At 36.5% G+C, this 27,308-nt stretch overlaps 1 protein-coding gene across 1 annotated transcript in view; it reads left to right on the top strand.

Moving 5' to 3' along the window:
* The window catches only part of GRM8 (glutamate metabotropic receptor 8), a 759,669-nt gene that overhangs the window by 106,066 nt on the left and 626,295 nt on the right, over positions 1–27,308 (top strand). The window lies entirely within an intron of this gene.

The raw sequence follows: 27,308 nt of genomic DNA, 5'->3' as shown, positions 1-27,308 counted from the left end.
TTCTGCAGGTTGCTAACTGATGTGGCTCTTTCACAGATGTGAGTTGAAAGTATTCAAGTCTCTGGATGGATGGGCCTCCTTATATAAAAAACAAAAACAGAGAGAGAGAGAGAGAGAGAGAGAGAGAGAGAAATATTTCAGAAGGAGAATGAGTGGGAGTAGGGGATGGAGGTTAGATTACATGCCTTATTTGTTTGGAAAAAGTAAGTTGGAGAAGGGCTTTGCAGCTCTGGACTGAAGGTATCATAGAGGTTCAAACTAAGGGTCTTGAAACCTCGTCTATGCTACCTGTTTTGTGCACACTTTGTGGTGAGGAGACTGAAGGTGCTGATTATACTTTTGTATGAGATTGGGCCACCAGTTTGGAGAAGGGAGAGAGAGAGAAGGAAGGAGGAAATACAGAAATAATCTGATTTGTGCCAAATAGCTGCTCTTATTGTGGCAAGTGTTTAAAAATTAGGATCTCATTTTTCAAAAAGGAACGAGCTTGAACAGTCAGTGAAAACTCTAACTTCCTATAGGTTTACATTCTGGCAAAAATATTTTCATTTCTTTACTTTTTAATAAAGAATCATAAATGGGGAATCAGTTATCTAAATTTTTACTCAGAAAATTTATTGCATTTTGAATAAAAAAAGAAGCTCATCTGGTATTCAGGACCACAATTCCATTACTATTATCTTTTTTTAATAGCAAAGAAAATTAAATTTTTGGAAAGGTACCCAGATGAACCAAGAGAGTAAAACAATAGGGGAATTTTAAATTTCAAATTTTAAGTAGAAAAACAACTGATTGTCACAGCTCAGTAAGTTTCCACCTACATAAATTCAACAAAAACAGGGAGAAAATTTAACAGGTTAAGAATGAGCAGTCATCATTTTATTTGGTCTACTTAATAAAATATGTTAATATTTAGGAGAAGCCAGCTGCTGTCACCAAATATAAGTAGCAGTTGGCTGGGTTCTAGAAGATGCCAGGTATGTGTTAGGTCCTGAAGTTATAGAATTGAATATGACACAGCCTCTGCCTCTAATGGCCCGTAACGTAGAAAGGAGGAGAGAACATGAGTAAATAATGCCTATATAATGTGGGAGATGGGGCTGTGGAGATGTCCGCATGTTATTATGCATGATTAGCTGCAATTCAGAGTGCCTGATCTGTGCATTGTAACAGAACCCAAATTCTTCTGCCTGATGCACAGCAAAGCCAATCACTGAGACACTGAATATGCAGCAAGGAAAAGGTACAAATATGAAAGGCAGCCAAATGAGGAGATGGGAAAGCAAGCCTTAAATCTGCCTTCTTGAAGGAGGAGATGACAAGTTTTTCTTTTAATCATAGGGGTTGGGATTATATACATATTGATGAAAATGGTGGGGAAATTATAACTATTCATGAGGAAATATGGAGCATGTGCATTGAGCAAACAGGTATGTAACATACATCCCATGTCCACTTTGGGGTGGAGGCAACACATTGAAATGAGGCAAAATGAGGCTCCTGACATTAGTCAGAAGATCATCTTAGGAGAAGGAGAGGGACTATGCACATGCTCAGAAGAGCTGGTACAAACTGGATGGGGTCTTGGGTTCATTATCTCCGGTAAGGAATGCAGGGCCTTTCTTGTTCATAGACTGAAATCATGTCAGTGACCTTCAGTCCAGGCTTCTGCAGAAAGAGCGAGCAGATTTGTTAGTGGGGCCTGAAAATAAACAATAGCTGATTAGGGAGAAATAGGTCTCTGAAAAACAAGCTTTAAATTTCCTGTAGTTGCAACCTCATTAACCCCATGGGGCAGGGTTTCAGGATTGTGCTGAAGATGATATATGTGGTGTGTATATGTGTGTGTGTAAACTCCAACTCCCACAAAGGTCTTACTTTTATCCCCATTTTACACATGAGGGAGTCAAGGCTGAGAGACATTAAGCTGTCCAAAAACATAGTTAGGCTTGTCAGAATCAAGATTTGAACTTGGATTTCAGAATGACCTTGAAACCTCTTTGCATTGTAATGCTGTATATTTTACCCTCTGATCTAATTCTATATACCTTCTGTCAAGCTAATATGCAATTATTCATTTTTCCAGGTAGATCTGGAAACCTCCTTAGATTGCAGATATTTTAGAAATTGCTTACATGTGATGGGGAATTTACTCAGGAGCGAAATATTAAAAAGGAGAGCTAGAACACATAGCATTTGCAACCCAAACTTCATTGCCTAGTACACGTTTCCCTGGAAGAAGAGATGTGAACGTCCATTACATTCTCAAATGCAGATACATCCTCCACATTAAATGAATGATATATTTTCTCTTTTAGAAATGTTCATTGCCTGTGCACATACATGTTTATAGAAATAGTTGAGACTCAGACACAGCAGAGGTTGACATATTTTCACACAGTTCTGGGTAAGTTTTGTAGCTGATCTCAGGTACTAGGATTTGAAAGATTTGAATCAAAAATATATCCCTTTAGTGGAAAGAGAAAAGTCTCTGGTCTGCCGCAACCTACTAAATTTATGTTTTAAATATCTTCACATTTTATATTATAAAAGTTCTGCTGGGCTGTACTTTATAACACATAGTTGAATGCTACTATTATGGATGCTAGCTTCTTTCCTGGAGGTGGAATGAATACAATATAATCCATTCTGCCATAACATGAGCTATTAGAAGTGATGCTTCTGGCTATTAGGGGTAAATCATATCTGTGGAATGAATTAAGAGTTGAGCTGTTTGCAGTAGATTGGATTTGCCCATTTCACAACTGCATTCATTAAATCCAAATTTGATGAAAGCTGTTCATATTAAATTTGATAACCCCAATTCTAGCAAGTTACACAAATTATAAAGCTCTTTGAAAATTCTGTGACATTTGTGTTATTTTTGTCCTTTAATAACTAAGTCATTTTAAAATTAGGTACCCATACTTAACCACATGTTGGTGGAAACACTTCATAATTTATGACTGTTATTGAATTAGTTCAGAATTCAGTGCTCTTTTCTGATTCTATCTTTATGCTTTGACATTGAAGACTCTAAGATTAGTGAGTAATTTGTTTTTCAGTGGAATTCACTGAACTGTTGAGGAATTCCTACGATGTGCACAGCACTGTGCAAGGTGTAGTTTGAAGAGGAAAAAGAACTAATCCTCACTTTCTAGAAATTATTGTCCACTGAGATAATAATAAACAAGAGATTTATTCTGGATATTTCCTCTGTTATTTGTCAGAGAGAAGCAACCTCTTTGGATCTCACCACGTGTGGAAAATGGCCTATTTTTATCATATTTAAATTCTCCTGGAGAATAAGAATAACAATTCTAGATGAACAGAGTTCACTGTGCCCAACTACTTCTAACAACACCCTTGTCCCTGGTTCTTGTTTAAAAAAAAGTAAATTACCCATTAAAGTCTTTATCTCTCAACTCTTTTTTTTTTTTTAATTTTTTTAACGTTTATTTATTTTTGAGACAGAGAGAGACAGAGCATGAACAGGGGAGGAGCAGAGAGAGAGGGAGACACAGAATCTGAAACAGGCTCCAGGCTCTGAGCTGTCAGCACAGAGCCCGACGCGGGGCTCGAACTCATGGACCGTGAGATCATGACCTGAGCTGAAGTCGGACGCTTAACCCACCAAGCCACCCAGGCGCCCCAACTCTGACTCTTAAAGTGAATTCTTCTCATCTACTTCCCTGATTCAGTCCCATCCTGAACTGCAGAACAAAATTACTTCTAGAGGGAAGGTTAGGGAAAACTTAGTTGAAATTAGTAAAAAGTTTTTATTATGAATATTTCAAAACTTAGTTTCATTATTTTCAGAATTCTATAACAGCTTAAATAATACCTTGAAAGAATTGCTTGAAATATTTTCAGTTAGAGGTTTCTGTAGATCTGCTTTCATGAATAGTTAAAAAAATTGACTTGTAATTAGTTTACCTAGTATTCACATTTATTTATATGAAAATCGGCATGCTAGATGCCTCAAAATAATTTTTCTTCCTTTGAATGGGTTAAATACTATTTTCTAAAAATGTTTCCATCCCATTAATTTACTGAGTAAACTTCTCCGTTAGAAATGGGTGATAAAAGCATAAACCCCAATTCTGCTAGCCCAACATCTTATCTGATTCAGTGATTTTCTTCAATACAACTGGTAGTACCATTGGTAAGTTAGATATAAAAATCCCTCTGCCTATTAAATTTTCATCATGTTAACTTTCTCCATTGGTCATCCGTTTAATGTTTTTTTTTAAATTATTTCTGAAGTTTGCAGAAATATCAGCCTATTACAACATCTTTGTGAAAGTTCAGACCCATGTTTAATGGGCCCAGAGGAAAGCTAGCTGAAATTTGGATAGACCTTTTACTTAGCTGAACATTTTATGCACTTAGAAGATACATCTTTTGCCTACATTTTATAGTTAAGAGCTTAAAGTTTTTTTTCATATGTAAGGAAATGCTCATCAGTTAACAGTCCAGGAAGTGTCCCGAGCATTTCTTTGACAGTTATAATGTTTCAAAATATTATGGTAGCAAGTAAACAATATTCATTTTATTTTTTATTTCTTCTCTTTAAAATTGTTTTGACTTTCTTTTTTTGAAAAAATGTTTATTTATTTTGAGAGAGAGACAGAAAGTGCATGAGCGGGGAGGGGCAGAGAGAGAGAGAGAGAGAGAGAGAGAGAGAGAATCCCAAGCAGTCTCCAGGACATCAGTGCAGTCAGATACAGGGCTCTATCCCACGAACCGGGCATGACCTGAGCCAAAATCAAGAGTCTGATGCTCAACGAACTGAGCCACCCAGGTGCTCCCTGACCTTATTATAATTCAGATTCTATTTTGGCTGCATTTGCTTTTGACAGCAACATGTTTTAGTTCATTCTTGAAATAATCCCACTTGATTCTCATACCTCCTTCACTGAATCATAGCAGATTTAATGGCCAAATTAGGTTCATTGGAATTTGTGTAATGGGAGTTTATCCAGTTGAGGTGATATTTTATGGAGTGAGATCTGTAGCAAGGTATGACTATGTTTCATATTGATCTTTGAAGTGTTGAATAAGTTCATTGGAACATTGTAGGTATTTTTTCACCCATTTTTCCTCAGTAATGTCTGTCAGTTTTTCTTTTTTTAAAAAGTTTGTTTATTTTGAGAGAGAGAGAGAGAGAGAGAGAGAGAGAGAACACACACGAGCAGAGGAGGGGCAGAGAGCGAGAATCCCAAGCAGGCTCTGGGCTATCAGCGCAGAGCCCAATGTAGGGCTTGATCCCATGAACTGTGAGATCATGACCTGAGCCAAAATCAAGAGTCAGATGCTTAACTGAATAAGCTACCCAGGCACCCCATGTCTGTCATTTTTTCTTAAGGAATGAAACTTTCTGAGTAGAATGTCTTTAGCAGTGAGTTCCTAATTTGCCCACGAGTTAAATCATTAATAAAATGTAATTATAGTGGCAGCTAATGTCCAGTCGGTACTTTTATGTACCTGGTTCTGTTTGAAATACTTCACATATATTATTTCATTTGATCTTCATAGTTAAACCTGCTTTCTGGAAAAATGGGAAGCTAAGGGTTAATCCTGTGAAGATGAATGGAGAAAATATCCAAGTCACATAGATGATATGAAACAGAAGTAGGATACAAACCCAGAATTTGCCTGATGCCAGAGTTCATGTGCTTCATGATCATACCTCAGTGAAACTACTTTCCTTGGAAATCCTTCTTCTTAGCTGGAAATTTTAGGGGGTGCTACGTCCTAATAAATCTCTGCAAAATGATTTCAATATAGACTGCAAAATGGTTTCACTTCTTTGAAGCATTAGAAGGTAATGATTATTTTTTGACTAGGTTATTATTCATTAGCATATACATCAAAGACAAGAAAAGGCAAAAATGATTTTAAAAAGGTCAGTTTTTAAATTTTTTTTAAGTTGGCAGGGGTTTATGGAGTAAATTATATTTTTAGGATATGCCAGTATTACTCTAACAAGGGTCTTTCTTTGGATATGTGGGTCTGGGGACAAATCATGCTGTGTGTCTTGCTTTCTTCAATAAACATTTAGGACTCATCTTGTCAATCCGTTTACTGCAGTCATAGAGGAGTTTCCCGTAGGATCTACACCCTGTCCTTCCTCAGGGCCTTTGTACTGGCTTTTTCCTGCACTTGGAAACCTCTTCTGCTGGTACTTGCAAAGCCAGGCTCCTTCTTGTCCTTGAAATCTCAGCTTAAACGCCATCCCCTCAGAAAGTCCCTTTCTGACCCTCAACTGAAGTGTGACTCCTCATTATTACCTATCCCACATTCTCTTTATTTGTTTGTTATGTTTTCTTTAGCTGTTGTCAGTTTGCTGATTCTAAGCTTCTTGAACCAGGTCTGGCTTATCATTGTATCTCCAGCATTGAGCAAGAGGCATGTAATAATAGGTGCTCAGTAAATATTTGAGGAATGAATGAATGAAAGAACAAACGAATAGAGTTTGAGAAGGAAAAGAAATAGGTAAAAGGAATAAAAATGTAGTGAAATTAACTTTTTAATTTATAGACTGAGCAGAGTGAGTAGCACCAAAACGTGTGGTGGGGGACTCTTCCTTACCATGTGAAGTACAGACTTGCCTTTCTCCTTTGAAACTGAACAAGGAGTTACAACATTATCCTCTGAGAGATAGCTGTGTCCCTGGTCACTTCCTTTAACAAGGCAAGACCTTGATCCAAATTCCAGGCTTCAGATTTGCTGTATCCCAGAGAAGGCTGGTTGTATCTTGCCATAGATAATGAAGACTGGTCCAAAGTGTGCAATAGATTCTACTTTGCCCCTATTTTTTTCCAAAGACTATAGATTTTGAAATCAATGACATGTCATAAAGTGCCTTTCTTTATTTTGAAAAAAGCCATTATTATAGTTAAAAATTAAATTCACATTGCTCATTCTTTTGCATTTAAGAGTTCAGAGCTGCATAGTTTTAGGGAGGAAAACATAATTAAACATAAGTAACAGATGACAGGAACAAAGGATAAAAGGCGGAAAAGTTAAGTTATAGCAGTAATATGGCAAGAAATAGGCAACACATGTCTTTTTACCATAAAGTCACTGTGGATGGGGCCAATCCATTCCATCTTTAAATTCTGGATTGGAGAAAACACAGAGATGAGAATTATGGCGTACTGATTGGATAAAAATATGTAAATCATACTATTACTTTAAGAAAACGGTGTAAGGAGAAAAGTTGGGAATTTGAGGTGGTGAGATTCATTAAACTAGAGTCCTTGCAGGTGGGTAAGAATGGAGAAAGTGACAGGAAGGAGGCCCTCACTAACTGAACGTCTCTGGCCCTTACCTGTGAATCTATTTAAAATGGGAAGCAACTTTTTTTTTTCAACGTTTTTATTTATTTTTGGGACAGACAGAGACAGAGCATGAACGGGGGAGGGGCAGAGAGAGAGGGAGACACAGAATCAGAAACAGGCTCCAGGCTCCGAGCCATCAGCCCAGAGCCTGACGCGGGGCTCGAACTCACAGACCGTGAGATCGTGACCTGGCTGAAGTCGGACGCTTAACCGACTGCGCCACCCAGGCGCCCCGGGAAGCAACTTTTTAAGGTAAACAGTAGAAAAAAATTGATTGGGGCTTTATCTTAAAAATAAAAACAAAAATTATGAGACTAATTTGCCCTGAGACCTAGATATTGTGTACAGTTGTCTACACTTGGCCTAACTGTCCCAGAGGTCAAAAGCCAATATTAGTGGTATTTTCATGTTATGACAACCTTGCTTCTCCATGCAACACCTTTGTGGAGGGAACTTGGATAACACATGCTCAGTTAATTAAGAACTCTTGTAATTCTCCTAAGTCCAAACTTGCTGTCCTCCTTGTTACTAAGAAATGACTAGAAGACCAGGGATCTTCAAAATTATCCTGACTGGTGACAAGAGCATTGCAAATTCAGAAAATTGCAAAAAACAGAAAATTGTTTGAGCCATGTATTAGTCTGACAGAGCTGCTGTAACCAAGTACCACAAACTGGGTGGCTTAAATAACAGAAGTGTGTTGTTTCAGTTCTGGAGTTTAGAAGCCTGACATCAAGGTCCTGGACAGAGTTGGGTCCTTCTGAGAGCTGTGAGGGGTCTGCTCTGGGCTTCTCTCCTTAGCTTATAGATGGTCATCTTCTCCCTGGGTGTATGTCTCTCCTTCTTTGGATGTCTGTCTCTGCGTCCACATTTCCCCTTTTTATAAGGACACCGGTCATATTGGATTAGGGCTCAGCTCGTTTTAATTTGATCACCTTTGTAAAGACCCTGTCTCTAAATATAGTCCCATTTTGAGGGACTAGGGCTCAGAACCTGGGAGTTTGGACTCCAATATATCTTCTTTGGGAGTACACAATTCAACTTATAATAATACACTGTTCTTTTTTTTCCTGCATAAAGGCTGTGTCTATAGAACTCAAAATCAATTTGAAAGGAGTTAAATACAGTGAATTGCTAATGTAATGATTTATGAGTGAAATGAATGCTTGTTGTTGTTTTAAGCCACTGAGCATTGAGGTGATTGGTTATATAGCAATGGATAACCGATACCATGATCACAGTAAAGGTTCCTCTAGAGATTTCTCAGAGTTTGGAGAAAAGGGATCAATGTTTCTGTGCTATTATATGTTACAAAGAAGGGTTTTGGAAAAAAACAGCATTATTGAGGTATAATTGATATACAGAGAATTACACATATTTAATGTGTGCAGTTTGATGAGCTTGGGCATGTGCAACCTCCTATGATACCATCACAATTAAAGTAATAGACCCATCTAATGCCTTCCCACAAAAACAAGGACAAAAGCAAACAAGGGGGTTTTCACAGGCTGAGCTGGAGCTCAGATGTTGCTAGTGTTACAGCCTTCTTTCCAAATTCTTCCAAGATTTTGAGAAATCTTGTTTTGAATATGGGAGAGGGTTCTGATTAGAGGTAGTGCTTTGTAGAAAAGAAGAGAGTAGAATTAATGAAGGTGTGGCATTATATCTTTTGCTTCCGGTCCCTTGCTTAAGTTTGAGCTGACAGAATGCAAGTCTTTATGTAAGACTTTGCAAGATTCCGAGCATCGGTATATCTTTTTGGGACCCTAGCTAACACAGGGGGACCCTGAGTTGGTCCTAGAAATTTGGAGGACAGTGGTTTGGCAGTATTGGGAGAACAAAGGCATTGGTTTTCTCGAGGTGGGCACTGCTTCAGGGGCATGAATGGTGGTATTGTGTGTTCATAAGTGGGAGCCAGGACAGAAGGAAAGACATGGCAGTTGCCTTGGGCTACTTCAAAGACTGGTTTGTGAGTGTATATGAGACATTTCTCTGGGGACTTCTCCAAGTCTGGTCCCAGGAACAGCAGGAACTTGTTGAGAATATAAATTCTTAGTACTTTCCAGAAAGCCATGGGAACATGGTCTAGTATAGAATCTGGGAGAATGGGAGAGTCAATGCCTTGTTGGAGACCTTCAACCAATGAAGTAGGGAGTTGGCAAATAAGTGTCCTAGGCTTCTGTCATTTAGAAGGATAATTATGAGGTAGGTCCCTTGCAGAGTGGAGTCCCAGATCCCCACAGTTCTAATCAGGTAATAATATATCCTTTAACTTCTTCATCTCACCTTCCCAACTAATTTATTCTTGCTTTCTGGGCTCACCTCTTGAAAAAGCCACCTGCACCCAAGTTCTTGTCTCAGGCTGTACTTGAGGGATAATAATAATCTGACAACAGTAAAGATACCCACAAACACTTGCATTGATCTGTGAGAATATTCTGATTTGTGCTAAGTATATGGATTCCAAAACAGTGTTTAGGTTCCATGCCAAACTGAGCAGCTCTATGGGAGGAAAATGGGCTCTCTTTCACCTTAGTGGATGTCCAGAGTGTTCCTTAAGGAAGAGAAAAAACTCTCTACCAAGTTTCTGGCACAGGGGAAAATAACTACATCCATGGCTTCCAAGGCTAGTCTTCAGATTGATTCTTTCATTGGTTTAGCTTCTTGTGGCTTGGGAATTAATTTCCCCACTGTGTGCAATTTTCACTTATTGAGAAAGTTAGTCTCTTAGCAAACTGTTCCTTGGTGTGTCTGGATAAGGTTGAGAAATGAAATCTTTAGCAGTTTAGCGAAAGTGTTTAGGAGTTTGATCTTTGGTTCTTTTGAATATTTAATCTGCATGAGTGTTGTAGGAGGTCATTGAGAGGACATGACTGTCGGTTGATCTGGGAGCTAGACTGGAGCTCGTCACCCTGTCCCCTGTCCTTGAAATGTACATTCTTCTCACCATTCCCACACTAGGAACTGTTTCAAGGACAAGTCTTGAGAGAATAGTGTGTTACTGGCAGCATCTTGACTGAATATATGATAAACCCCATTTAGGCCTCTGTCTCAACTTTAAAGATTCTGGAAACAGGAGTGGTGATCTACTCGTCTGTGGCTGCCAAAGACGAGCCTCCTATATAAGTTCCCTTGCTTATTTAAACCTGCTGATATGGAGTGGATAACCTCTTTCTTTGGTCTCTCCTTAACCTCCATGTACTTGGGCCAGTTTCAAATTTCACCCGGGGAGCTTCCAAGGTTGTGAACCAACAACAAGTGTATGTATTTTTCAGTGTACAATAAATTGGTGGTTAAAATTATTCTAAAGAACATGGAGTTTGATTTTATGCCCAGTAATTAGCTTCTCAAAGATATTAAATACTTCTGTTTTGATATGGGTGAAAACAGTTCAAGGGAAATGAATATCTTTTTTATAAAGTAAGGATATTAGCTAATAGCTGCAGCAGGGAATGGTAAATGAAATTCTTAAGCCTTGTTTATGCTTCAACTAAAAGAATAATATTTTTTGTTTGTACCTATGATTCTATAGATTTATTAAAGATGTCAGGATTTGAAAATGTTGACTTTACCTGTGCTCCTGTTATGAAATGCATCATGCATGAAGTTATGGCATACTTATGGACATTTTTACACGTCATTTCTTTCTAGGAAGAAACAATTCCAATTTATCAAGTTGGATTTGGTGAAGAAGGAGTCATTATATATAACTATATTATTATAGGACCTAAGTTCCTATGGGTATTTTTCCTTTTTTCCAGTTTCCCCCCCTTCATTCAGATTTTAACAATTGTTCAGGTCTTTTCTGGGTGTTCTGCTATGGCAGCTGCCATTGATAATCTGATCGGGAAAGAAAAAATTCTGAATGTAAATATAAACGATGCAGTGCATATGGCAGGAAATATTTTTTCCTACTTGTTCCTAAGAAAGTTATATAGTATAATGGAAAGAATGTAGTCTTTGGAACCCAACAGATTCTAGCTTAAATGTTAGCCCTTCATCATTAGCTGTATATGATCAAAGGACAATTATTTAAATTTCAGTTTTCTTACCTATAAATTAGAGATGATATCTACCTTATAGGATTGTTATAAGACATAATATATATAAAGTGCCTAGAAGACCTACAACAAATGGCAAACACTATTATTGTTACTAACTGCATTGAAAGGAGCTTTCAGATAAAGACAGTTCACTTGTTAAGAGTGAGTGATAAACCCTGTGCTTGGCCAGCAGGTTTCCAGGCTGTATAGAAACAGTGGTATAAACAAAACGACTCAGTTTGAAGGTCTTGACATCGGACTTTCCTCCAAAGAACTCTACTACTAACTTTATAGTATGATAGTCAAACCTGGATGTTTTTAGGATGCTTGGAGGAACTGTTTAGTGCCATCCTAGAACAGGGAATATGAAGTTTTAAAAGTTGCCTAGGTAATTCTGATAATCAGAAAACTTTGGGGACCACTTCTTAAGATTCAGACCCAGCTCTTCCAGACTAACTTTAGACATCACTGGGTGAGTGGCTACTAATTCTTCTTAAGACTTTTTATCTTTTGGGGCATCTGGTTGGCTCAGTCAATTAAGCCTTCGACTTCTGCTCAGGTCATGATCTTGTGGTTTGTGAGTTTGAGCCCTGCATCGGGCTCTCTGCTGTCAGCACAGAGCCCTCTTGGGATCCTCTGTCCAACCCCCCTCCCCGACCCCGTCCCTCCCCTACTTGCGTGCACTCTCTCTCAAAAATAAATACACAGACTTTTTATCTTTTCTAACTATGTTAACATAATTCCTTAATATCATCTAAAGCCCAATTCATATTCAAGTTGTCTAAATTGTCTCAAAAATGTCTTTTGCAGTTGGTTTATTTGAATCAATACTCAAATGAGGTCCACATATTGCATTTGGTTGATATGACCCTTAAGTCTTTCTTCTTTTTTTATACCATTGATTTGTTAGAGACTCTGTGTCATTTACACTATAGAGTATTTCACATTTTGAATTTCTGATTCCTTCTCATGTGTTCTAAACTGCGGAACTTTTGCTCTATCTTAATATTTAACATAAGCTGGTAGTTTGATATAGAGGCTTGATTAAAGTTCAATTTATTTTTGGATTATTATATTTTTAGTGTGTTCCAATTTATTACAGTTATTATTCTTTTTGATGAAAATTATCGCATATTAGGTCAGTAAGAACTCCTTCATATTGGCTCCAGTGTCTTTTCATGCAACTCAATTAATTCTTGATAATATCCTTACTTTGTGACACAATATGTTGTTCCAGGTTTATCTTGTTGTATATCAGTGAATCAGTGGTTCCTAGAAGGACCCTTCTTCATTTCCGTGAGGAATGGTAGTTAGAGACCACAATCTGAGTGGCCAGGAGAGTTCATTGCTACTTCATTGTCATTTCATTTAGCATTTTCAGTAGACATAATTAGGAAATACATATTTAAAAAGAACTCATCAGTGTAGATCAACATTTCCAATTCAAATTTAAGATTATAGAATATTTACTTAATATCCTTGATTTTATACTTGTACCTCTAGTCTTAGGCTGGAAATTTGAAAGCTTTCACCCTAAGCTGTATAGTTGTGCTGGCTCTCACTTTATCTGCTTTTATATCCATGCTTCACCCCTCCTTAGGTTTGCCCCGTGTTACAGGAGGTTGATCCCTGCAGTCTGTATTTCTGTGGTTCCCTGTCAGGTAGCTTCCAGTTGATTTTTGTTAGTGGGGGCACTTGTAGGAGATTGGCATGTGGGAAGGAGAAAGAGTTCTAATTATTTGTCTCTTTCCATATCTGTCTTGAAGTCAAATGATTAATGTTGATAATAAGGGTCTCCTCTGAAGGCTCAGCTTCTCCTGACTAGCTTGCTGAAGGTTCACCTTTTATTGGCTGACCCTGACCACTGGCTCTTCTCCCTCTCTGTCTTGCTTTGGCATGGTAGTAGCTTCCTCTTGGTGCCAATCTTTGGGTAGTCTCACTGTCCTCTGGGTTTTTACCTCTCCTGTCACCTATGTAATGAATTTCCTTCAGTATAGTCTTTCTGTTTTAAATACTCAAGTGGTTTCTAGTACTTGGTTAGTTTCTGATGCAGTAGTGTTGCTGAATTATTTAACACTTTATTTTACCAACACAGTGCTGTGAATTTTTGACTGCTTGGAGCTTGCAAACCAAATCCTGACAGTCATTATTATCATTATCAGAAGTCATTCATTAATCATAACGCTGTGGGTATCATTTTATACATTTATGATTTTCCTTTTTAATCACAACTGTTAGCCTTTGTCTAATTATACTTCCCCTCTGGCTCCTGAATCTGCCATTCCCACTGCTATCACCCCACCACAGGCCATTATGACAGACTCCTTAAATTTTGCAATAGCTTCACAACTCTCTCCCCACCTTCAGTCGGTGTATTCTCCAGTCTATTTTAAAATATGCTGCCAGATTTATTTTTATAAAGCACATCTCTGATAATGTCACACCATCACTAAGAAAGAAAATCTCTTGTGGCTCCCCATCAACTACCAAATTAAGCACAAAGTCTTTGTGCTGGCCTTCAACACTCTCCATAAAATATTCCAAAACTTACTTTTATATTGAGTCTCTTATCATACAAACCATGCTTCAGCTTATCAATCCATTGTCATAGAAGATCCTTGGAAGTAAGAAAGATATCCCTGATTTTGCCATATGGAATGGGCTGTTTGAAATGTCTTACAGAGCAACCAAGTCAAAGTGGGATTAAGGGTGGTAAACAAATTTGGGAGTCACCATTTAGAAATGATTCCTTCTGCATTTATTAGTTGTAATTCTTCTATATAAAGGACTTTCCTTAGTTCACTATGTAATTGCTCTGAAAAGGAAGATTAAATATTTGATTTCTATACCCTTTATTATCAAATTTCAGTGTAGTGATTTGGTGGCCAAGCAACTTCCAATGGTGACCAATGTTTCTGAGTATTATTAGGAATTCATGCATCACTAATATTTTATATATTTACATTAACTTTAGTTATTCTTCTTCTTGATGCACATTGTCACATCCTAGGTAATGAGTCCATCTCTTTTAAATTTTAAAACATAGAGACTACAGTGAATAAGTCTTTAAAGATAGAATGACATTCATCTTTTATAGGTTTGTTTGTTCTATTCTGATTTCTGGGTCCCTCTGGACTCATTTAGAAACAAAATGTCAGTGATTAGAGAAGCTGCTTACTCTTAGAGAAGGTCATCATTGACACTTTATTTTATCATTACTATGGGCTCACTTGGTCTAATTTTGTTCTTTATTGTAGACTATATTCATTCACTTATTCATATTTGTTGAACTTTTTATTACTAGGTACTAGGGATATGGTGGTAAACAAGATGGACAGGGCTACTGTTCTTGTGAACCTTAAATTCTACAGGGGATATACAAATTAAGCAGTAAATTATAGAAATAATAATACAATTCTAATAGAAGTAGCTACTATTGAGGAGAAATGTAGAATGTCCTGAGGCTTTCCTGAAGAAGTGATGCTTGAACAGAGATCTGAAGGATGAGCAAGGATTTAGATGATGGGAGTATATGAGCACAGAACACAGAAAGTAACAAGGCCTTAAAGAGGGAAGTAATAGTCCCTTCAAGGACTGAAAGAAAGAAAGGCCACTGTGGCCAAAGTGTGGAGATGTACAGGATGACTGAAATAGCTTGGAGAGGAATGCAGGGACCAGGCCATGCAAGATCTTCTAGATCATGGTAAGGACTGCATAACTTTTTAAAAACCTATCATTATCAGATCTGTATTTGGCTGGAGCATGGAAAATACACCAGAAGGACACAGGAGTGCCGAGATGCCATACAGATTTGGATGAGGGATAATGAAGTGTAGGACCAGAGAAGTGGCAGTGGAGATAAGATATATCAAGACGCTGAGATATTTTGAAAGTAAACATAACATGGTGATTATATGAATATGAGTGTGGAGGGAGATGGAAGTGGGAAAGTATGATACCAAGGTTTCAAATAACTTGGAAAGGACTCAATTTTGAAGGGTATGGACTAGGGTGGAAGGAGAAACTGGGCACTGATTTAAGAAAAATCAACTTTATTAAAGAGTAGTATGCATTTGCTTTAAGTGGATAGTTTGGTGCTTGCTTCGGCAGCACATGTTCTAAATGTATAGTTGGATGAGTTTTGACACAAATCTGTATACCTGTTTAATCACCACCACAATTAAGATAGAGAATTTTTCCATCAATTAGTAAGTTTCCTCTTGCCCTTCACAGTACCCCCACTCTGCTAGGGTCCTGGCCAATCACTGATGTGCTTTCTTACTAGAGATTCGATACGTCTTTCTAAAATTTCAAAAATAGGAACCATAGCATATGCAGTCTTTTGGGGCTGGCTTCATTTTCTCAGTATAAAGGTTTTGAGATTTGTCTAGGTTATGATATATATGAATAATTTGTTTCTTTGTATAACTGACTTGTATTCTATTCTGCTATACCACTATGCATTTATCCATTCATCTGTTGATAGACATTTAGGTTGTTTTCAATTTTTGGCCATTCAGAATAAAGCTACAATGAACATTTGAGTCCAAACCTTTATGTGAACATATATAATTTTTTAAAAATTTTAATTCCACTATAATTGCAATACAGTGTTATATTAGCTTCAGGTGTATAATGTAGTGATTCAATAATTCTATATGTTACTCAGTGCTCATCAAGGTAAGTGTACTCTTAATCCCATTCACCTATTTCACCCATTTCCCTACCCGCCTCCTCTCTGGTAACCATCTGTTTGTTCTTCACAGTTAAGGGTCTATTTCTTTGTTTGTCTCTTTTTTTCTTTGTTTGTTTTTTTCTTAAAGTCCACATATGAATGAAATCATATGGTATTTGTCTTCTCTGGCTGACTTATTTCAATTTAGAATTATACTCTCTAGATCCACCCATGTTGTTGCAAATGGCAAGATTTCATTCTTTTTTATGGCTGAGTAATATTCCAATTTTGTGTGTGTGTGTGTGTGTGTGTGTGTGTGTGTGTGTGTGTAGTATTTTGTTTTTTCATGTTTATTAATTTTTCATGTTTATAATTTTAGCCATTCTGACAAGTTGGGGAGGGGCAGAGAGAGGGGGGGACACAGAATCTGAAGCAGGCTCTAGGCTCTGGGCTGTCAGCAGGGAACCCATCATGGGCCTCAAACTCACAAAGCACAAGATCATGACCTGAGCCAAAGTCAGATGCTTAACCCACTGAGCCACCCAGGTACCCCTAGTATTTTCTTTATCCATTCATCTATTTATGGACACTTGGGTGCTTCCATAATGAACATATATTTTTATATCTCCTGGATAAATATATTTAGTAGCAGAATTCCTGAGTTGTATGGTATGTGCATATATTTAATTTTTATAAATATATATTATACAAGTATATATACACATATTTACATACATTTATTAAAGAAACTACCAAATTATTGTCAAGAATGCTTCTATCATTTTGCACTCCCACCAGCAACATTTGAGAATTCTAATTGCCTACATCATTGACTACACTTGGTATTGTTGATTTCTAATATTAGCCATTCTAGTGGCTATGTAGTGGTATCTCATTGCTTGTAATTTTAATTTTTATTTCCCTGAAGATTTTTCCATTTGTATATCTTCTTTTCTGAATTTCTGTTCAAATCTTTTTCATTTCAAAATTAAGGCTGTGTTCTTATTGAGTTATAAGAGTTTTTAAAATTTCTGTGTAAAGTTTTTTCCCCCTTTTTTTAAACTTAAATTTTAGTTATTTAACATACAGTGCAATATTGGTTTCAGGAGTAGAAATTCAGTGATTCATCACTTACATACAACACCCAGTGCTCATCACAACAAGTGCCCTCCTTAGTACCCACCACCCTTCTACCCCATCTGCCACCCACCTCCCTCTATCAACCCTCAGTTTGTTCTCCATCATTAAGAGTCTCTTGTGGTTTGTTTCCCTCTCTTCTCTTTCTCCCTCTTCCCATATGTTCATCTACTTTGTTTCTTAATTTTCACATATTAGTGAAATCATATGATGTTTGCCTTTCTCTGACTTATTTCACTTCGTATAATACATTTTAGCTCCATTCATGCCATTGCAAATGGCAAGATTTCATTCTTTTTGATGGCTGAATAATATCACTCTGTGTGTGTGTGTGTGTATACACCACCTCTTCATCTATTCATAGTTTATGGACATTTGGGCTCTCTCCATAGTTTGGCTATTGTTGAAAATGCTGCTATAAATATTGAAGTGCATGTACCCCTTCAAATCTGTATTTTTGTATCCTTTGGGTAAATGCCTAATATTCCAATTGTTGGATTATAGGGTGGTTCTATTTTTAGTTCTTGAGGAACCTCCATACTGTTCTCCAGAGTGGCTGCACCAGTTTGCATTCCCACCACCAGTGCAAGAGTGTTCCCTATTCTCCACATGCTTGCTAACATCTGTTGTTTCTCATTTTGTTAATTTTAGCCATTCTGACAGGTGTGAGGTCATCATGGTTTTGATCTATTTCCCTGATGATGAGTAATGTTGAGCATCTTTCCATGTGTTTGTTAGCCATCTGGATGTCTTCTTTGGAAAAGTGTCTTTTCATGTCTTCTGACCATTTCTTAACTGAATTATGTGTTTTTTGGGCATTGAGTTTGGTAAATTCTTTGCAGATTTTGGATACTTATCCTTTATCAGATATGTCATTTGCAAATATCTTCTCCCATTTGGTAGGCTGCTTTTAGTTTTCTTGATTGTTCCCTTCACTGTGCAAAAGGTTTTTATCTTGATGAAGTCCCAATAGCTTATGTTTTCTTTTGTTTCCCTTGCCTTTGGTGACATGTATGGTAAGAGATTTCTCCAGCCAAGGTCAAAGAGGTTGCTGCCTGTGTTCTTCTCTAGGATTTTGATGGTTTCCTGTCTCACATTTAGGTCTTTCATCCACTTGAATTTATTTTTGTGTATGGTGTAAGAAAGTGGTCTAGGTTCATTTTTCTGCATGTCGCTGTCCAGTTTTCCTGACACCATTTGTTGAAGAGACTGTCTTTTTTCTTTTCTTTTTTTTTTTTTTGAGACTGTCTTTTTTCTATTGGATATTCTTTACTGCTTTGTTGAAGATGAGTTGACCATAGTTGTGGGTTCATTTCTGGGTTTTCTATTTTGTTCCATTGATCTATGTGTCTGTTTTTGTGCCAGTACCATACTGTCTTAATGACTACAGCTCTGTAATATAGGTTGAAATCTGGCATCTTGATGTCTCCAGTTTTGTTTTCTTTTTCAGGATTGCTTTGGCTAGTCAGGGTCTTTTGTGGTTCCATGTAAGTTTTAGGATTGTTTTTTCTAGCTCTGCAAAAATTGCTGGTGGTATTTTGATAGGGATTGCATTAAATATGTAGATTTATGTGGATTACTTTGGGTAGTATAGATGTTTATAAATGTTTGTTTTTCCAATTCATGAGCATGGAATGCTTTTCTATTTCTTTGCATCCACTTCAATTTCTTTCAGAAGTGTTCTGTAGTTTTCAGAGTATACATCTTTTAACTCTTTGGTTAGGTTTATTCCTAGGTATCTTACTATTTTTGATGCAATTGTAAATGGGATTGATTACTTGATTCCTTTTTCTGATATTTTATTATTGGTATATAGAAATGCAACAGATTTCTGCATGTTGATTTTATATCCTGCAACTTTGCTGAATTCATGTATTAGTTCTAACAATTTTTTCTGGTGGAGTCTTTTGGGTTTTCTACATAGTATATCATGTCATCTGCAAATAGTGAAAGTTTTACTTCTTCCTTGTCAATTTTGATGCCCTTTAGTTCTTTTTGTTGTCTGATTGCTGAGGCTAAGACTTCCAGTACTATGTTAAATAGTAATGGTAAGAATGGACATTCTTGTCTTGTTCCTGACCATAGGGGAAAGGCTCTCAGTTTTTCCCCATCAAGGATGATACTGGTTGTGGGTCTTTCATATATGGCTTTTATGATATTGAGGTATGTTCCATCTATCCCTACTTTGTTGAAGGTTTTCATAAAGAATGGGTGCTATATTTTGTCAAATCTGTGTGAAGTTTTATGTCAGATATCTATTGCAAATGTTTTTCCCCAATCTGTGACTTACCTTTTAATTTAATTTAATTTTTAATTTTTTTAAGTTTATTTATTTATTTTGAGAGAGAGAGAGAGAGAGAGAGAGAGAGAGAGAGAAAGAGAGAGAGAGAGAGTGCATGAGCAGGGGAGAGGCAGAGAGAGAGAGAATCCTAAGCAGGCTCTGCACTGCAAGCATGGAGCCTGACATGGGGCTGAACCCACAAACTGCGAGATCATGACCTGAGCCAAAACCAGGAGTTGGATGCTTAACTACCTGAGCTATCCAGGTACCCTGCCTTTTAATTTTATTAATGATACTTTGTGAAGAGCAGAAGTTTTTACTTTTGATGAAGTCCGTCTTAGTCCATTTGGGTGCAATAACAAAAATACCATGAACTGAGTATGGGTGCTTTATAAATAAAATACATTTATTTCATATAGTCATGGAGGCTGGGAGGTCCGAGATCACTGTGCTGGCAGATTCAGTATCTGGTGAGGCTGCTTCCTAGACAGTAATATTGCATGGCAGAAGGGATGAGTTAGCTTTCTGGGGTCTTCCTTATAATCCCAATCATGAGGGCTCTGCCCTATGACCTAATCACTTCCCAATGGCCTTAGCTACTAAATAACATCATGTTGGGATTGACATTTCAACATATGAAATTTGGGAGGACAGAAACATTCAGACCATAATAAAGTCTAACATAATTTTTTTTAATGGACTATGCTTTTTGTGTCTTATGTAAACATCTTTGCTTAACCCAAATTTATGAAGATTTTCTGTTGTTTTATTCTAGTAGTTTTATAGTTTTATTTTGTATGTTTAGGTGTATTATAAACTTTGAGTTAATTTTTATGGATGGTGTGACAGTGAGGTTTATTTTCTTCTCAGTGAGGGATATTCAGTTGTTCTAGAACCATTTGTTGAGAAGATTATCCTTTCTCTTTTTGGTCTTGTCACCTTTTTAGAAACTCAACCTACTATTTCTGGACTCTGTATTTTATTCCACTCATGAAAAGACATGATGTATTCACTTTGTTGATCATTGCTGTCTTATAGTAAGTCTTGCAATTCTTCAAGTATGTTCCTGTTTTTCAAAATTATTTTAATAATTGTAGATCCTTTACATTTCCATGTAAATTTAATTTTTTAAAAAAATTTTATTTATTTTCAGAGAGAGAGAGAGAGCGAGCAAGCAGGGGAGGGGCAGAGAAAGGGAGGGAGGGAAGGAGGGAGGGAGGGAGGGAGGGAGAGAGAGAGAGAGAGAGAGAGAGATTGAGATTGAGATTGAGGGAGGGAATCCCAAGCAGGCTCTGTGCTGTCAGTGTAGAGCCCGATGTGTGGCTCAAACTCACAAACTGTGAGATCATGACCTGAGCTGAAACCAAGAGTCAGACGCTTAACTCACTGGGCCACTCAGGTGCCCAATCTCCTAGACTTTTGATTGAGATTGCATTGAGTCTCTATATCAATTTGGGGATAATTGACATAATTATCAATTATTGACTAGTATTTAGTTTTCTAGTCAACGAATACATCATGTCTTTTCATTTACTTCTTTAAATTTCCTCAGCAATATTTGTAGTTTTCAATGTTCATGTTTTGTATATATTTTGTCAAATTTATCCCTAAGTATTTATTTTTCAATGCTATCACAAATGATATTTTTTAAAAATTTCATTTTTCAATGTTTTTTCGTGGTATATAGGAATTCAATTTATTTTTCTATAATGACCTCATGTTCTGTGATATTGCTAAGTTTACCTACTCATTTTTTAAGCTTTGTTGTAGATTCTTTATGATTTCTGTGTAGATGATTATGTTGTCTGCAAGTAAACACATGTGTTACTTCTTTCTTTTCTCTCTCTATATCATCTATCTATCTATCTATCTATCTATCTATCCATTCTTTGCTTATTCTATTGTGTTGGTTAGACTCTCACATAATGTTGAATAGAAGTGGTGAGATAGACATTTTCCCCTCCTCTTAGGGGAAAAGCATTGAGCCTTTCAACACTAGGTATGATGGTAGATATATTTTTCCAATTGACATCTCTTAGCATGTTGAGAAGATTTATGTCTAGTCATAATTTGCTGAAAGTTTATGATATATTTATTTAATCACATATTTATTTTTCTTTGTATCCTGAACAGGTATTAAAATGCTTTTACTACATCAATTGAGATGATTATATGGTTTAATGTTTATCCTGTTACTATGGTAAATTGATTACATTCTTGGGATAAACCCTGTTGGTCATTGTTTATTATCCTTTGTATATATTCCTGATTTGGTTTGCTAATATTTTATTAAGGAATTTTGCATAAATATTTATAAAGAGTATTATACAGTAATTGTAGTTTTCTTGATGTGTTTAGTTTTGGTATAAAGATAATGCTGTCCTCATAAAATGAGTGCCATCTCTTTCCATTTTTTGAAAAAGTTTGTGTAGAATTGTTTTATTTCTTTCTTAAATATTTAAAAGAATTTACCAATGAAGCCATCTGGGTCTGAAATTTTCTTCATGGCAAAAGTTTTAATTATAAATCCAATTTCTTTAATATTATGGTGCTATTCAAGTTTTCTATTAAAATTAAAAAAATAATTTGTGTCTTCAAGTTATAAATTTGTCCATTTCATCTAAGTTGTTGAATTTATTTGTATGACATTGTTAATAGTATTTTTTATAACCCTCATTATGTAGAATCTATAGTGACATTCTCTTATTTATTCCTGACACTGGCAATTGATGTTTTTTTTTCTTAGTGTAGCTAGAGTTTATCAACTTTGAGGGGATTTAAAAAGAAATATGTTTTTTTCTTTTTAAAAGTATAATTTATTGTCAAATTGGCTAACATACAGTGTATACAGTGTGCTCTTGGTTTTGGGGGTAGATTCCTGTGATTCATTGCTAAGAAATAGGTTTTGATTTTATTGATCTTTATTGTTTGATTTCTATTTTTATACCCAAAGACATGATTTATGCTCATATCATTGTTCTTTCTTTCTTTCCTCTTTCTTTCTTTCTTTCTTTCTTTCTTTCTTTCTTTCTTTCTTTCTTTCTTTCTTTCACTTTGGTTTTAATTTTGTTTCTGTGGCAACTTAAGGCCAAAATTTATTTAATTGATTTAAGTCCTTTATTTTTTTCTAATTTTTTAATCATTTAAAGCTATAAATTTCCTTTAAGGACTACTATATCTGTATCCCCCAAATTATGATCTGTGGTGTTATCATTTTTATTCAATTCAAAATGTTTTCTTTTTTTGTTTAGATTTCTTCTTTGACCTATGAGCTCTTTTTGTGTTTAAATATCCAATTATTTGAGGGATTTAACAGATATCTGCTCATTATTGATTTCTAATTTAATATCATCATGGCCACACAATAGATTTGATATAATGTCAGCCCTTTAATAATTTTTGAAAGGTGTTTGCGACCCAGAATATGGTCTATTTTAGTGAATATTTCATGCACACTTCAAAAGAATGTGTATTGTGCTATTTGTTGGGCAGAGTGTTTTATAAATGTATTTTAAGTAAACTTGGTTGATAGTATTATTAAAATCTTCTGTACCCTAACTGATTTTCTGTCTTCTTGTTCTATCAATTCCTGAAAGAGGAGTGATAAAATCTCCAATTATAATTTTAGATTTATTTACTTTTCCTTTGAGGTCTGTCAGATTTTGCTTCATACATTTTATAACATGTACTTAGTTTCATATAAATGTAGGATTGTTATTTTTTTATTATGTTTCTGTCATTATGAAATGTCCTTCTTTATCAGAACATATTCCTTGTTCTGGTCTTCTTTGTCTAGTTATAGCTATTTTAGCTTTCTTATGATTAGTGTTTCTATGGTATATATTTTTAATTTTTTTTTTTTTACTTTTAACCTCTCTGTGTTTTTGTATTAAAGTGAATTCCTGTGTTTTCTTCAGCTTTATTGAGGTATTATTGACAAATAAAATTGTAATGTATTTAAAGTGTACAGTGTATTTAGTACTTAGCAAAAGAGTCCAGGGGAAAGCTATGCAGATTTCTGGAGCCATTTCTCTGCATAGCTTCCTCTTCTCTGGTTCTTTGACCTACAAATTTCTGTCACGTTAGCTTATTTGAACTCTATTTACTCAATTCAGTGTGATCACCTTGTCCTGCCTGACATATCCCTTCTGACTCCACAGTGTAGAAGGTGGCTCCTGACAGAAAGCCAGGGCAATCATATGGCTCAACTCATTTTTTTCCTTTCTCAGAGATTATAGTTTTGAATTGCCTATTGTCTGAAAGTAGTTATTTCATATATTTTGTTCAGTTTTCTAGTTGTTTACAGTAGTGGTGGGGTACAGCTGGTCCCAGTTATGTCATCATGCCCAGAAGCATCAGTCTATGCATTCAATTTTGATCATATTGAATTTAAGTTAAGTTTGAAATTTCTAAGTACTGGTCCATTATCCGTTGGTGTTAAGCTTTGCAATTTAGAGAAGAAATCTGGGCTGAAGAGATAATCATTAGGATGATATCACCTTGTAAGAATGCAAGTATGTGAAGAAAATTGAGCTTTGGGTCAGGCTTCAAGGAACTTAACTTTTAAATTCCAGGAAGAGAAAGATGAATTAGTGGACGTGAGAAAGAAGGAACATCTAAAGAGGTAGGAGAAAACTGGGAGAACATGTTACAGAGGCCAGGAGGGAATTGTCAAGATTTTCATGATGCTAGTTCAAGTGAAATGAGACTGAAAATTGGCCATTCAGTTTTGTGACGTAAAAAGTTTTAGTGACCTTATCCACAGCAGTTTCAGGACAGCACTGGGACATCCCGGAGCCAGATTTAATGTCGAGAGGAGAGTGGGAAGTAAGACAATGGAGAGGGTAAGTTTAGATAATTTTTAAAAGTTTAGTTGTCAAGGGAGACAAAAGTTAGCTTGAGAACTCTAGCTAGATGAGAATTTCAGAAAAGGTTACTTTTTTTTTCTTTTAAAAAATGTTTTCTTTTTAGATAAAGAGCTTTGAGTAAATAGAAATGTAGGCGGGAAGGACCCTGTTGAGAGTATGAAGTTAATGATTTGAGAGAGAGGTGATATTCTCTACTGTTAACAGCAGAAAGCCTGAGCACAAGTTGAAGCTTGATATTAGATAGAAAAAGTGACATGTCATTTTGTTTTAAAATTTTTTTTTTTCAACGTTTATTTATCTTTGGGACAGAGAGAGACAGAGCATGAACGGGGGAGGGGCAGAGAGAGAGGGAGACACAGAATGGGAAACAGGCTCCAGGCTCTGAGCCATCAGCCCAGAGCCTGACGCAGGGCTCGAACTCACGGACCGCGAGATCATGACCTGGCTGAAGTCGGACGCTTAACCGACTGCGCCACCCAGGCGCCCCTGACATGTCATTTTGTAACAGAAGGAGGGGAGAGGGAATAGGTGCCCATTAAGTCAGGTTTGTAGGTTTGGTGGTGGGAGATTTATCTTTAACTTCTGGCTTTTATTTGTTATGAGAAAGAAAAAAGATGTATTCTAAAAAAATATTTGAAAAATACTTGACCCATATTGACATAGAACAGAAGGACTTTTGAAGAAAAATTGATAATGTTTAGTCAGAAACCATGGGCAGAATAATGCAGGTAAGTTTGTATAAGTCTAGATTTGTTGATTACAACATATGCCTGATGGTTAGTCAAGAAAGGACTCAGCAATCCAGGAGACTGGTTGGGTGGAATGAAACTACCCTGAACCAAGTCTGTACCAGTCTAGAAAGGTGATCACCATATAAGTAGGCCAATGGTAGCCTCTTAGCAAGAATGGAAGATTGGAGAGAAAACAATGGCTTCTTTGACTGTTCCTTCCCTTTCTAAAGGCTCCCACTTCTGTCTCTCCTCTTTTCAGGTTTCTTTTCCTGTTTCTGGTGTTTAATCCTCAAGCCCCACTGCTGTCTCCACCCACCCTCTTCTCCTCAGTCTCTAGCCTTATTACTTTAATTATGGTTTGTAATCCAGTATTTAACTTTCTTCTCACTCTTCTTTTTTTTTTTTTAATTTTTTTTAACGTTTATTTATTTTTGAGACAGAGAGAGACAGAGCATGAACGGGGGGAGGATCAGAGAGAGGGAGACACAGAATCTGAAACAGGCTCCAGGCTCTGAGCTGTCAGCACAGAGCCCGACGCGGGGCTCGAACTCACGGACCGTGAGATCATGACCTGAGCCGAGGCCGGCCACTTAACCGACTGAGCCACCCAGGCGCCCCATCTTCTCACTCTTCTTGACCCCTCTCCTGAAAATAGTCTCTTCACTACTTAATTGAAAAATCTTTTTCACCCCATCTTTCAGCATTTCCAATTCTTTCTCTTCTTGTGTGTTTTTTCTCCTTTTTTTTTTTAAAGGTCACCTTGAATCTGACTTGTTGTTTCACTCTTTGTATGTTTAAGAAAAAAAAAAGTCTACATTTTCAGTATTCCCAGTCCTAATTTAAGGTAGATTATATTCCTTTTTTTTTTTAACATTTATTTATTATTTTTGAGAGAGAGAGAAAGAGAGCAGAGGGACACACAGAATCCGAAGCAGGCTCCAGGCTTTGAGCTGTCAACGCAGAGCCCGATGAGGAGCTTGAACCCACAAACAGTGAGATCATGACCTGAGCTGAAGTTGGATGCCACTCAGGTGCCCCAAAGTAGATCATATTCTTAAATGTCATTATGAACTGCTTTAAATGTTCCCAAATTTTATTCCTTAAAAATTAAAAAAAATTAAAGGGCAACTAAAAATCAATGTATAAATCTCATCTAGTTTGAGTTTGAAATAGTATTATTTTTAAAGAAAGAAATGCCTGAAAGGTTTTTTGTTTTCTTTCTTGCTTCTTTTAAAAAAAATGAGAGCCCAATGATATTTACATACAGTCTCTGGCAAACCATTATGAAAACATTTACATATTTAGATTATTTAGAAAATTAGAGAGAATTGGAAAGGCAATAAATGTCTTCATATATCTAAGTTATGGTCTATGAAAAAGGAGTTAGCTCTTCATAAAAAAAATGAAAGTATATTTTCATTTAAGCACCAAAAATGTGGGAAGCTTTTGAAAAGCAATGTTACCAGGTAGGCTGCAGATATTAAAAATCAGGCATCCTGAGTTGTTTTACTGTCACTACCAGGCAATTAAGCAACAACATATATAGATCATCTACTGTGTACAAAGTACTTTCCTAGAATCTGCTAAAGAATAACAGTGTATCCCAGAGTCTTAGCTCTCAAGTCCATCCTCTGATAGGGTAGTGGTTGTAAGGAATAAATTTGTTCTTTAAAACTCAAGTGCAAGAAACTTTTTTCTTCTATATTAAATATCCAGCACTGAGCCACATTGACTAGTATGTCTAGAAATTCAATCATTGTCATATTTGGGGCCTATAGTTCAGTTTCCAGTGCTATAAGGATGTTCACTGTGGAGATGCTCAGTGTAGCCCCCATGGGCTATTCAAAGGCAGTGACTCTGTTCCTTCCATGGCAAGCATAGGTAGAGGGCTTCTTTGATGAGGTTCCTGGGTTCCCAGACACTGGAAGGGAGCAAAATGAAGATCTCCATCATTCCCAGTCCCTGATAAAGCACTACTCTCTCCCTCCATTTCCAATTCCTTCTCTTCAAACCTTGGGTGATCCTCCTTCTCTAGATAATTCAGATATACAGTCTCTATAAGCTAAGGCTTCTGAAAACAAAGCCTGTTCATCTCTAGGGAACACAGGCTTGATTGCTTTTGTGGAAGGCACAAAAGGAGAAAAAAAAAAGAAAATTCTTTCATGGTTCTCCTAGAGCTACAAGAATCAGATAAAAATGAATGTCACTAAATTATCCTGCTGCATGT

The sequence above is a fragment of the Lynx rufus genome, unplaced genomic scaffold (genome assembly GCF_022079265.1).
Source record: "Lynx rufus isolate CCGP_SWC_20201006 ecotype Redwood Valley unplaced genomic scaffold, mLynRuf1.p SCAF_4, whole genome shotgun sequence".
NCBI lineage: Eukaryota > Metazoa > Chordata > Mammalia > Carnivora > Felidae > Lynx > Lynx rufus.
The sequence above is the reverse complement of the archived record's forward strand: the minus strand, read 5'-3'. Positions and strand labels throughout refer to the sequence as shown.